A 13,765-nucleotide genomic window follows, 5' to 3' on the forward strand; every position below is an offset into this window, starting at 1 on the left:
CATGGATTGGCAGGATTAACATAGTGAAAATGGCCATCTTACCAAAAGCAATCTACAAGTCAATGCAATCCCCCTCAAAATTCCAACACAATTCTTCACAGAAACGGGAAAAGCAATTCTCGACTTCATCTAGAAAAACAAAAAACTCAGGATAGCCAAAACAATTCTCAACCATAAAAGAACTTCTGAGGGAATCATCATCCCTGACCTCAAGCAGCAGTGATAAAAACTGCACGGTATTGGTACAGAGACAGACAGGTCAATCAATGGAATAGAATCGAAAATGCAGAAGTAAACCCATATGCCCATGGACATTGATCTTTGACAAAGAAGCCAAAAACATACAGTGGAAAAGAGAAAGCATCTTCAATAAATGGGGCTGGTCTAACTGGCAGTCTGTATGTAGGAAAATGGAAATAGATCCATATTTATCACCTTGCACAAAACTCAAGTACAAGTGGATCAAGGACCTCCACATAAAACTAGATACACTGAATCTAATAGAAGAGAAAGTAGGAAAGAATTAGAACTCATTGGCACAGGAAAAAATTCCTGAACAGAACCAATGTCTCAGGCTGTCTGAACATCTGCTTATGAAACCAAAAAAGCTTCTGTAAGACAAAAGACACCATTAATAGGACAAATTGGCAATTTACAGATTGAGAAAAAAAAATCTTCACTAGCCCTACATCTAACTGAGGTCTAAAATGCAAAATATATAAAGAATTCAGGAGATTAGCCTCCAGAAACTCAATTAACCCAATTTAAAAAATGGGGTACAGAGCTAAACAGAGAATTCTCAACAGAAGAGTCTTGAATGACTGAGAAGCACTTAAAGAAATGTTCAAAGTCTTTAGTCATCAGAGAAATGCAAATCAAAACAACCCCGAGATTCCACTTCACACCAATCAAAATGGCTAAGATCAAAAACTCAGGTGACAGCACATGTTAGCAAGGATGTGGAGAAAGAGGAACACTCCTCCATTGCTAGTGGGATTGCAAATGGGTACAACCACTCGGGAGATCAATCTCGAAGTTCCTCAGAAAATTGGAATTAGTCTACCTGAAGACCCAGTTATACCACTCTTGGGCATATACCCAAAAGACGCCCCACTATACTACAAGGACACATGCTCCACCATATTCGTAGCAGCCTTATTTTTAATAGCCAGAAGCTGGAAACAACCCAGATGTCTCCCAACAGAAGAACGGATACGAAAAAATGTGGTTCATTTACACAATGAAATACGATTCAGCTTTAAAAAACTATGGGTTTTTTTCCTGAAAGTTTTTTATTGGATATTTTCTTCATCTACATTTCAAGTGTTAGCCCCCTTTTCGGTTTCCCCTCCAGAAACCCCCTATCCCATCCCCCAATCCCTGCCTCCATGAGGGTGCTCACCTCACCCAAGCCCCCACTCCCTCCCGCCTCCCTGCCCTGGATTCCCTTACACTGAGGCGTGGAGGCTTCACAGGACCACGGCCTTCTCCTCCCATTGAGGCTTGACAAAGCCATCCTCTGCTATATATGCAGCTGGAGCCATGGGTCGCTCCATGTGTACTCTTTAGTTGGTGGTTTAGTCCCTGGAAGCTCTGGGGTGTCTGGTTGGTTGATATTGTTGTTCTTCCTATGGAGTTGCAAACACCCTCAGCTACCTCAGGCCTTTCTCTACCTCTCCCCTGGGAACCCGTTCTCAGTCTAATGGATGGCTGCAAGCATCCAACACTGTACTTGTCAGGCTCTGGCTGAGTCTCTCAGGGGACAGCTCTATCAGGCTCCTGTCAGCATGCACCTCTCAGCATTCCCAATATGGGTTTTGTGACTGCATGTGGGATAGATCCCCATATGTGACAGTCTCTGGATGGCCTTTCCTTCAGTCTCTGCTCCACAGTTTGTCTCTGTATTTTCACCCGTGAGTATTTTGTTCCTCCTTTTAAGAAGGACTGAGGCACCCACACTTTGGTCTTTTTTCTTCTTGAGCTTCATGTGGTCTGTGAATTGTATCTCCAGTATTCTAAGATTTTGGGCTAATATTCACCTATCAATGAGTGCCTACCATGTTAGTTCTTTTGTGATTGGGTTATCATCCCTCAGGATGATATTATCTAGTTCCATTCATTTGCCTATGAATTTCATGAAGTCATTGTTTTTGATAGCTGAGTAGTACTCCATTGTGTAAATGTACCACAATTTCTGTATCCATTCCTCTGTTGAAGGGCATCTGGGTTCTTTCCAGCTTCTGGCTATTATAAATAAGACTGCTATGAACATAGTGGAGCACGTGTCTTTGTTATATGTTGGAGCATCTTTCGGGTATATGACAAGGAATAGTATAGCTGGATCCTCAAGTAGTACTATGTCCAATTATCTGAGGAACAGCCAGACTGATTTCCAGAGTGGTTGTACTGCCTTCAATCCCAACAATGGAGGAGTGTTCCTCTTTCTCTACATCCTTGCCAACATCTGTTCTCACCTGAGTTTTTGATCTTAGCCATTCTGACTGATGTGAGGTGGAATCTCAGGGTAGTTCCCTGATGACTAAGGATGTTGAACATTTCTTAGGTACTTCTCAGCCATTTGGTATTCCTTAGTTGAGAAATCTTTGTTTAGCTCTGTACCCCATTTTTAATAGGGTTATTTGATTCTCTAGAGTCTAACTTCTTGAGTTCTTTGTATTTGCTGGCTATTAGCTCTCTATTGGATGTAGGATTGGTAAAGAACTTTCCCCAATCTGTTGGTTGTCATTTTGCCCTATTGACAGTGTCCCTTACTTTACAGAAACTTTGCAATTTGTCCCATTTGTCTATTGTTGATCTATATGTCTGGGTCTTCAGTTCTATTCTATTGATTTACCTGCCTGTATCTGTACCAATACCATGCAGTTTTTATCACTATTGCTCTGTAATACAGCTTGAGGTCAGGGATAGTGATTCCCCCAGTTCTTTCATTGTTGAGAATAATTTTCGCTATCCTGTTTTTTTTTTTTTTTTGTTATTCCAAATGAACTTGCAAATTGCTCTTTCCAACTCCATGAAGAATTCAGTTGGAATTTTGATTGGGATTGCATTGAATCTATAGATTGCTTTCAGCAAAATGGCCATTTTTACTATATTAATCCTGCCAATCCTTGAGCATGGGAGGACTTTCTATCTTCTGAGATCTTCAATTTCTTTCTTCAGAGACTTGAAGTTCTTGTCATACAGATCTTTCACTTTCTTGGTTAGAGTCACTCCAAGGTATTTTATATTATTTGTGACTATTGTGAAGGGTGTCATTTCCCTAATTTCTTTCTCAGCCTGTTTATCCTTTGAGCAGAGGCAGGCTACTGGTTTGTTGGAGTTAATTTTATATCCAGCCACTTTGATGAATTTGTTTATCAGGTGTAGGAATTCTCTGGTGGAAATTTTGGGGTCACTTAACTATACTATCATATCATCTGCAAATAGTGATATTTTTGTTTCTCCCTTTCCAATTTGTATCTCTTTGACCTCCTTTTGTTGTCTAATTGCTCTGGTTAGGACTTCGAGTACTATACTGAATAGGTAGGGAGAGAGTGGGCAGCCTTGTCTTGTCCTGATTTTAGAGGGATTGCTTCTAGTTTCTCTCCGTTTAGTTTGACGTTAGCTACTGGTTTGCTGTACATGGCTTTTACTATGTTTAGGTATGAGCCTTGAATTCCTGATCTTTCCAGGACTTTTATCACAAAGAGATATGCTGCATTACCCTTAGCTTGTCACAAGGGGGCTGAGAACTGAACTGCAGGTCTCTAGTTTACAGAATAAACCTTTTAATCACAGAACTGTTTCTATGTTCAGATACAGTGCTTTTTAAAAGAACTATCATGGGCAGGGATTTTGATGAACCTCAGGGCGGCTTTTCAGCTTTTTCCTGAGCTGTATTTCCTAGCTGCTCACCAGTTGAGTTAACTTCTTCACGCAGACACTTTAATGATAACGTTCTCAAATGGACTCTGCTCAAATTGCTCTTAGTCCTTTATTTCCCCCCGCACCCCTCTTTTTGAGAACTGGAATGCAGTTCAGGCAGCTAACTATCAATTCCAGAAGCTATATTTAATTTTGAATTTTGGTGCATACCAAGCAAGACAGCCACATAGAAGTTGTCCTCTATGATGAAGAATTAAATGCTCTATGGAAAGAAATACTAGAAGAAACCTTGTTATTTTCAGTAGAGGTAACGGAAATTTGATAATGCAGATTGGGAACGAAGTACAAACTTTTAGGAGAATGTTATATTTTTATCTTACTTGAGTGTATAGGTTAAACACATGGTCTAAATTTTAGAAATGACAATGTATTTAAATTAAAATATAAATAAATCACAATATATTTTTCAGAAGTTTTGATTGCTTTCAGGACATTTCCTTGAGATATTGAATAGCCAACATTTAGTTAAAGGATCCCCATTAGTTAAATCATTCACAACCATTCATAGACTAGCTATATTTGTTTGTGTAGCACTGAAGTTTCAATGACTCCCTGATCTGAAGGAGCTCTTTGATTGTAAGAGGTAGATGTAATGGTAGCATCAGGGCACTGAAATAAGCACATCTCAGTTGCAGTTCCTGGAGTAATGAGAAGACCTTGAAAGGGGTAAGCCTGTAAGAATAGACCATTGTGTTTCCCAAAATGTTCTGGGAAGAAAGTACTTTCCTATATCCACAAGCAATTTTGTACCCTATTGTTAATCTTTGCTTGCTTCATATGGGGGATGAGTCAGTTCAATTATAAACCAGTGTCACAGTTTAAGGGGGGAACATTAGAAAAACACAATTGTTTGGCCTTATCTTGATCCTGCTAAAATATTACTAAAAGCCCAGTTGGAGAGCTTTCTGATCTGTTTGTCGTTAATCCATGCTTTTGCAATTGCTTCCGTCTTGGTTTCTGTGACAAGGCTATCTTTATTTCTTTCTTACATATCTAGGCATTTCAGATTTGAAAAATCCAAGTGGGAATATGTATACATAGGTTTCTGTTATGTTGCTCCATGGACTCAAAAGGAAAGTAAAGGAAGAAAACTTGAACAAGATTGCCGCTTAGCTACAATGTTCCTTTCTGAGGATCGGAAGTTTCTTAGGAAGACCAATAGAAATTTGGCCTTGAGTCCATCAAATATGCTAAATGGTTATGTTGTCTTTTTCTAAAAGTTATACAATGTTATTTTCCAAGAGTGGGAAGCATGTCATATCGCCAAAACCAAGAATAATACCATAAACTCAGAATACTCAACAACGACTACAATATAGACTATGTGTATTGTTATAGGAAGCTAATGCACCTTCCGTTTTTACATTATGATATCATTTTAAATATCCAGCAAGTAATGATACTCTGAGAACAGGAACTTGCCACAGAAGTGACAACTAGAACTAATTACTTGTGACCAAATTTCGACAGGCTGTTAAAGTCATGAACTTAAGGCTGTCGTGAATGACACTTTATATTGAGATGTTGGAAAGAAGGAAAATTGGTGAAAACTTTAGGGCCAGAGAAAGGTTAAAAAGAACGAAGTCTGAAGGATGAATGCAGACAAGACACTTCATCATCATTTGAAATACGGTTTCAGGGTCTGCCTGCTGAAATGAAAATTCGTGTCAATTTCTTAGCCTCCTTTTTCTTTTTCACTCACAGCGTAGCCTGTAGTTGTGCTGAGACTCCTCCTGTGTCATTTTTATTCTATAACTACACACATGGAACATCTATGGGGTGTAAAGTTGTAAGAAATGCAGTCTGTGCTTTGGCAATCTTGAGTGCGGTGCTGCAACGTTGCCCTGCGAGGACGGGCGGGGCGGACAACAGGGAGCAGCATAGATGGTTCCTGGGTGGGCTCTGGGATGTGAAGGTGTCTCTGTGATTTTCATTACCAGGCCATAACCATTTTAAAAAACAGAACAGACAAGAATAATGGTTCCCATGAATTAAATTAAAAAAAGTTTTGCATGAACCTAGCAAAATGAGAACTCTAATAGTTAAAAAAAAACAGTAGAATGGAGAAACAAAACATCAAGGTATTTTATTTCCAAACTATCAACGATAGGATTATCATCCGTAATAAGATTATGATCAATGATAAGATCACCATCTGTAAAAGTGGATTGTCTAAACATTTCCATTCAGAAAAGCAACGGTAGCTTTCAACAGTTTTAAAACTCATATGGCCAAAAGGTGGCAGTGTCCTCCTGGGTTTCTGTTTAAGCCTCATTTCTCTAGAGGTGACATTTTCAAGCATTTTCTGCCTCTAATGGGCTTTTAAAAGAAAATGCAAGCAACATCATTGCTATCACATATACCGAACGGTAATTATAACTGAGTGGGAATGCTTTTCACAAGGACAGTGTTATAGATTTTTTGCACAGACCAATTTGAAATCTTCTGTACGGACACGGAGTCAGTAACAACACAGGTAAGGAGTCAGAGAGAGAGGGATAGATGATAGACGATCGGTAGATAGACATTTTACAAACCATTAGCCAGTCAACATGCGGGCTTTACACTTTCCAAGGATTTTGCTATTGTTTATCTTTTTGGGCTTCTACTCAGCCCTTGATAGAAATCAGTTCGTTACAACAGTATGGGAGCAGTGATTGGTTTTCAAGTAAGACTAGTCAATAACGGGAGCAATATAAACTTAAACTTTGTGTTCCTGTCAGACAATGCTTTCCCACTATCACGCTCAATTTAGAAGTTTTTTTTCCTCCCAAGAAGCAAATAATAAACACTCGACAATAACGAGTAGAATGAAGGCATATGCAAATATCCTTTTCAGAAAATATTGTTATTAATTCTTTGGAAGTTTCATAAATGTTTTGATTGTATTCCCTCCCCTCTTTCAGCTCTTTCCAGGTTCACCCTCTCTCCACGCCCACCTAATGTTGTGCTCTTCTTCCTGCTACCCTTCAATAGAAATCTGTGTCTGCCCAGATATTCCTGAATGTTCCACTGGAATGTGACTGACTTGCCAATGGCTACATTCTTAGAGAAAACTGAGGCTCCCCTCTCCCAGCTGTAACAGTTGCCATCATTCCTCAGGCTCCAGTCGGACCTTGTATTCACATTTCTCTCTGCACTTGGATTTGGTCTGGCTTGAGCTTCCACTGGCCTTGCCTGTGCTGTCACAATGTGATTTTGTACGTGCAGCTGTCCTGCTGTGTTCTGAAAACATTGTTTCCTTGTAGTCATCTGCCCTTTCTGGCTTGTACACTCTTTCTGCCCTCTTCAGTGATGCTTTGGCCTTGGGAGGAAGGCATATGGTACATCCGTTCCATTAGGCCTAAGCATTCTGCAGTGTTTGCACTTGGACCAGTGTGGATCCCTATGGTAGTCACATCCACTGCAAACAGAAGGTGGGGGTTGAGAGAGCCGTGGCTGTGACAAGGAGTCATTAGAAGTCGGTTTAGTACCATGTTCATTTAGCAGTGTAACAGTTGCATGTTCTCTCTTCCAACCTATGACCTGTTTAGCCATGGGCTTTGGCCCAATAACAGTTGACTGGCATGGTTTCATTTTATGGAGCAGGAGAGATACCTAATCAGAAAGCAGTTGGTTACTCTTATGACACTCAAACTACTGTTACTTCAGTGGACAAGCCTAGTCAGGCCTGTCATTATTGTAGCTTATAGAGTTCACGGCCAAGTATGATTGACTACTTTTCTCCTCCCAGCAGCCTGCATAGTGTCTTATGAAAGCTAGCAAGTTTGGATGAAGCTTTTTGGAAAGTTGCAGCGCGTTTTCTTCATACTCTATGACTTAAACTTGTGGTATCTTTTGCAGTAGGGTCTGACTGTCAACTTCTGGAGGGTAGCCACAAACAATGACAATAGCCTGGAATGTTTGGGGGTCTATGAAATGTCACTGGAGGAGTAACACCAAAGACATTTACACAAAATGCTATGTAAACCTACTGCTGTAGACTCTTACACACACATACACATGCACACGCACACACACACACACACACACAAAGAATAGACACACACACGTCCGTCCACCTACCCACACCCACATGCACACACTACACACATATATATGTTCATAAAAATAATTAAAAATAAAATTATTCTACAACAGGGCACCTGGACCTTCCTAGACATAACAGGATAACAAAAGACTTAGTGCCAGGAATGGGTTACTTCTTTTGTAGTAAATATATTAAAAAAAAATCTTAGTATTATAATAAAAACAACCGAAGGAAATAACTTAAACAAATGATTCTATCCCAATTTCTAAATTTGTTCCAAAATCTTGGATAGATGCTGAGGCAAAATTTACCCCGAGGCAAACCTCATTTTGCAAGCATTATTCGTCAGAGCCTGTCAGCGTGTGTCAGAGTCTTGCAACAGTGCTTTGGGTTGTCACTATCTTAATTAAAGCTTGGCATCGCAGTTCTAAATCAGCACAAGGAGTTCAGGTTTGAATTTGTCCAAACATCCAGGGACTTTCATTTCTCGTCTCACGCACACGAGGGAAAGCCAAGGATCCTGTTTATTGTGGTTACGATTGTGAACTTGTGAATTTTATCTACTTCTCTCTACTATATATGAATGGGATAAAATAGGTGTATTTGGAAATCCTAGACAATGTAATCGCTGAACTCTTCAAAGAATTTCCAACTTTAAATAAACCTTAAATGAGGTTACCTTGTGCTGGAATGGTAGTTATTTTTAATATTCAATTTTGTGAGAAAGGATCAAGCAGATTCATTTTTTAGTTCTATGTACTGGTGACAAAGATTTTTTCTGAGCGATATTTTTATTTTAAAGTCCTTTAACCCCAGAATGTAACCAGCATTTCTAAGGCAGCTCAGGGTAGGCTAGCTTTAATTTTATCTTTCTTCTACTCTTGGCCTCTCAGAGGAAAGAGCCTGAGTGAGAAATTGTCTTTGGTTTGTCAGTGATAGAAAGAAAAATTCAAAATCAAGAGTTGACTCTTTACGTTGGACTCATGCTAGATCTACTTGCCTATATGTAGTGTTTCTTAAAAAATTTCTTTAATTAAAAAAGGGTGAGACCATTTTTTCAGTTGGGGAGGACTGCATGTTCCATTAGAGCTCCTTCTGTGTATTTGGTAAACCCTGGATAGTGTTGTCATGGGTCACATCGGCAGAAGAAAATGTTTTTTGAGATAAATGTTTTGGCTGATTATTTAGGTATAGATAGGATCTTTTCTTTTTTCCAACACAAGGCTTCTGGATGTCATAAGTGTGATAATACTTAAAGAATTCCATAGATGGGTGTGAAATCTAATGGGACCTGGCAGTATATTTAGCCAGGGCCAATTCCCATGCTAAATGTTTTCCTTCTTCTACACTCCCAACTAAAAGTCTTCTCATGCTTCATGGTAAATGACTTCAAATGACTTCACAGTAAATTTTGATTGAAAAATGTCACATATTATATTTCCATGTCACTAATAGTTTTGTTTATCCTAAATGCACAGTAGCATGCTAAATATTTATAATTTCAGTGAAGGTATGAAAATCAAACACCTGCCATGGGAATGTTCTGAATAATACATTACAAATGCAGTTATGGTTGCCCTGTAGTTATAAAAGACTATCCTCATACCGTGTTATTGAGAATCACAATAATCTTCTAAATATATTATTGATAACCAATATTTTAAAACAAGGTAACGGGCGGAGTGATTTTTAGCACATGTAACAAAATAGATGGTAGCAAATGTAGAATATGAACCAATCCTGTGACTCAGAGTGAGTAGAGTCCAGGCCCCCACTGGCCACTGTTACACCCTCACTGTCACTTCACTCTATGCATTCGATGTCCCCTCTCCCAGCCCAGAGCTGGTTGTATAATGCTGACTTGTCTAAAGCCAAGAAAATACAGTGTTCCTAAGCTGACTACATCCATCAACGAGAACGGAGAATGTCAGGGCAAGTGACATTTAAATTAAACAACTTGTGAGGGATAGAGCAACCTGATAATCAAGTTTTTAAAAATTATTTTCTCCTTTTGCCTTTGCCACTGCACTAGGATTCTGGTGGAACAGATTTGAGATGGACTGATAAACTTGTGAGGGAACTTCACGCACGGCTGTTTGTCTTTCAAAAGGTGAGCAGATTGTGCAGAAAGATTACACAATAAAATTCCAGTCTTTTGATACCCACAGACTTGAAAATGTTATCTCAGAGACTGGTATATTCCCTTTCTATGATTGACTGATTAAAAAAGTATAAACACCATCTCTTAGTTTGTTAGTGTAGGAGAATCAATAACAGTAAAAAAGAATTTCAATTTTACTGAGCCATGTACGCCCAGAGATAAGAAATGAAACACTGACACGTAGGAGACAGATTCCCATACATCCTCTCACTGAGTACATTCAATACTTCACAGTAAGAGATTTTTCTCTCATTTTATCTGTGAAGAAACGGATTCAGTTAAATTACTCTTTCTGGTGACCCTATGGTCTTGTGCTTCCAAAGGCACTCACTCAGAAAGTAAGATGTCAATTGAGTTTCCTGATTGCAAACATCGTGCAGATTCTTGGTTAAACACTATGCCCTTTACAAGTCCCTTCCACAACTCATGGGTGTGGAGAGAATAAGTAAAAGAAGCAGAGAATTCTCCGACATTCTTTAAGCACACATTAAAAATGATAGTTACTAGGTGGGAAGATTCTAGCAGCGTTTGGTTAACTGCAAAGGTAACATCATCTGTATTACAGACGAGTTTGGTGATCATGCTCTGTAGTTAGTGCTTTGTTTCATCTAAAGGGTCTAATATCAATGTATGTGAAAGATCGATACGTCAGTTTGGAGAGGGAATTATGATAACGTGTTCTTGTGCTCACCATTGTGGAGCCAAATGCGGTTGACATCAGAAGATTTTGACTAACGCAGGACCGGTTCGGTGGCCATTTGTTCCAATCTGTTTACTATGTTCATACGAATCTTGGTCTAAGGAAGTCTTTCTCACCGATTTGAAAAGCATTTTTAAAAATAGGCTCAAGCCCAGTGGCTAAGCTTATGAATACGGATCACAAATAGTTTCTTTTATGAAAATTTGCTTGTAGGTAATTATGAAACCAAAGCCCTGGACTTGGTTGGTTTAATCTTATCAATTCAAATGTGAAATTTGTTGATGTTAATGCAGTCATCTGTTTGATATCCAGCTTATAATGGTAAATATCAACAGCAAAAAAAGAAAAACCAAAACTATGTGTAAATAAGTAGTTCCCATAGGGGAAATTCCAGAATGACAGTAGAAACTATAAACAATGCAACTTAATTTTGTTTCCCTAAAAATGCTTGGAAGGTAACATACTATTAACAACCATTATACCTAGAAGAGAAGATTTCTAGAAAGATATTCAAAAGACTTACAAAGATGTTGATGTGGCATAACAAGAAATTATATTGTGTATTGAATTAGAGCCCCGTATTGACACAAATGCGCCACCAACAAGATTGAACACGTTGACAGTAAGATGCTACACTTCAGCTCAGGGACACTTACTTATTCCAAGTGCAGTCTGCCACTGACTAAAACTCCAGTCATAGTAAATAACAAGTCATTTCCCTGAGTTTTACCATTTCTACTGTTACGATGTCATTATTTTTATTATTGTTAAGATTTTAGCAGTTATTTTTCTAAAGGATTATACCTGTAGCCAAAACCAGTCACCAGTCTTTCTATCCACTTGCAGAGAAGCATCTTAAAAGTAAAGTCTGGGGGAGATCTACTATGAGACCGCATCTTGGTAACATCAGTGTGGTGCTGAGGAATGTGTGGTTATAGAAGATGAAACGATTCAACGATTCTTGAAGGAAGAAGAAAGAAGGCGGAGAGTGGAATGCCACTCTCTGGGAAGAGGGCTGGTGAAAGGTGAGAGATAAAGAAAACAGTGACACTTGAGAGAGAGTTCTAGATAAGAATTAGAGGGGAGCAGGGTGGAGGGACTGATAAGGCTTTTAAAATTAGGGCACAGAGATAAAGTTTATTGTAAACGGAGGAACAGATCAAAAAGAGAGAAAATGAAAAGCTGAAAAAGAGAAATAATAGGATTTAAATATAGAAAGTAACTTGAAAGTGAAGATGGGGGAGAGCTCCAACGTGAGTGGAAAACGGAGAAGAGACTTAGCACACTATCAGAAACGGGCTTGGACACGCCTCTTCCAAAACTGGACATATCCAGTACAGGGCACGAAGGTTACTTTTGTGAGGTCAGAAGACTGGTTGTCCAAATGAATTGTGTAATACAAAGGAGGAGGCCTTATGATGTACATGGCAGCTCAAGAAAGAACTGCAAACGAATAGAAGAAAATTGTGTGCTCGACGGATGCCCTTCTGAAAAAGAGATCGATATCTGTATTAGGCCACAGTGCAGACTTTTCATAGGAAACTGCATTATGACTCTGAATTAAGTTTCAGTACCTGAGCAAATCTTTTTACAAGTGCCTGACCTGTAGAAAAAGCATAGAATATTTATTTTTACAACAGGTCTAGAATAAGCTAATATTTAGCATATGGATGATGAAGATGGTTTTCTGGAATAAACATTGCATATTTACTTGAATAAATAAATCATTTATTAAAAACCATGGAATTTTATTAACAATCAGTGAACAATTAAACAATCTGCCTCTTATTTAGAAACCTTTATCATGACTCTGAAACATACTCCATTTAATGTACAATCATTTACATTCGTTTTAGAATATTTCTTGGGAGTTCTCAACTTTGATTTCATATTAATCATTTAAAGGTGTTAATGTTTGAGTCCCTGTCAAGAATTGTGACTTTCTTGGTCTTTGCATAACGCATCATTAACATTTCTTAATCGACATCCTTGTCTACAAGTGATAATTCTCATATTCAACCTTATCAAAGAGACTTTCATAGGATACAGTTCAAATATTAGTTATATGTATTACACAGTATTATATTTCCTAAGATATTGCACATTACAAAGCAAAGCCCATACTCTCTTAATTTCCAGGGGATTTTTGGGTGATATATATGTATATGTGTATGTGTATATGTATATATGATTTTTAAAATTGTTATTGGAGACTTTCTGTGACATATTTGAGGGTACTTTCTCAATATTTATCTTAAAGCTTTTGAAGAAAATTTTATAAAGTTTTATTATTTATTCACTTTGTGTAAGTGTTTTGCCTGCACATGTATGAGTGCACCATGTGTGTTCCTGGTGCCCACAGAAGCCAGAAGAAGGACCTGGATTCTCTGACTGGATCCAGACACTACACGAATGTTGGGAAACCAAACCCTGATTCTCTGTAAGAGCAGTATGTGCTCTTAACCACTGAGCTCTGTCCAGTCCACAGTGAAATATTTTGTGTTCACTGTAACAAAAGATACTATGAAACACTATAGCTATGTATTTAAAGCAATTTTGTATCATGTAATTTTAAATTTTCTTCAAATTGGATCATTTTGGCCATCGATAGCGATGCTTATAAATTTTATTTTCCTCTGAGGATTATCTTGTGGTTAATGGGAATTATTAGGTGGCAACCATACCTGTCATTGAACTGTCACACCTCTGCAAATTTTGAATTGTTCCATGTATTGGTTAGAGTCAGCCATCTTTAGAGTGTAAAGTGTGGGTTTAAGAATGGTGACCTTGGGGGGTTGGGGATTTAGCTCAGTGGTAGAGCGCTTGCCTAGCGAGCGAGCGCAAGGCCCTGGGTTCGGTCCCCAGCTCCGGGGAGAATGGTGACCTTGTACTCACTTACATGCCTCCTTTGATGCTTTCTCCACGCTCT

Source organism: Rattus rattus, chromosome 8 (genome assembly GCF_011064425.1).
Source record: "Rattus rattus isolate New Zealand chromosome 8, Rrattus_CSIRO_v1, whole genome shotgun sequence".
In the NCBI taxonomy this organism is placed as follows: domain Eukaryota; kingdom Metazoa; phylum Chordata; class Mammalia; order Rodentia; family Muridae; genus Rattus; species Rattus rattus.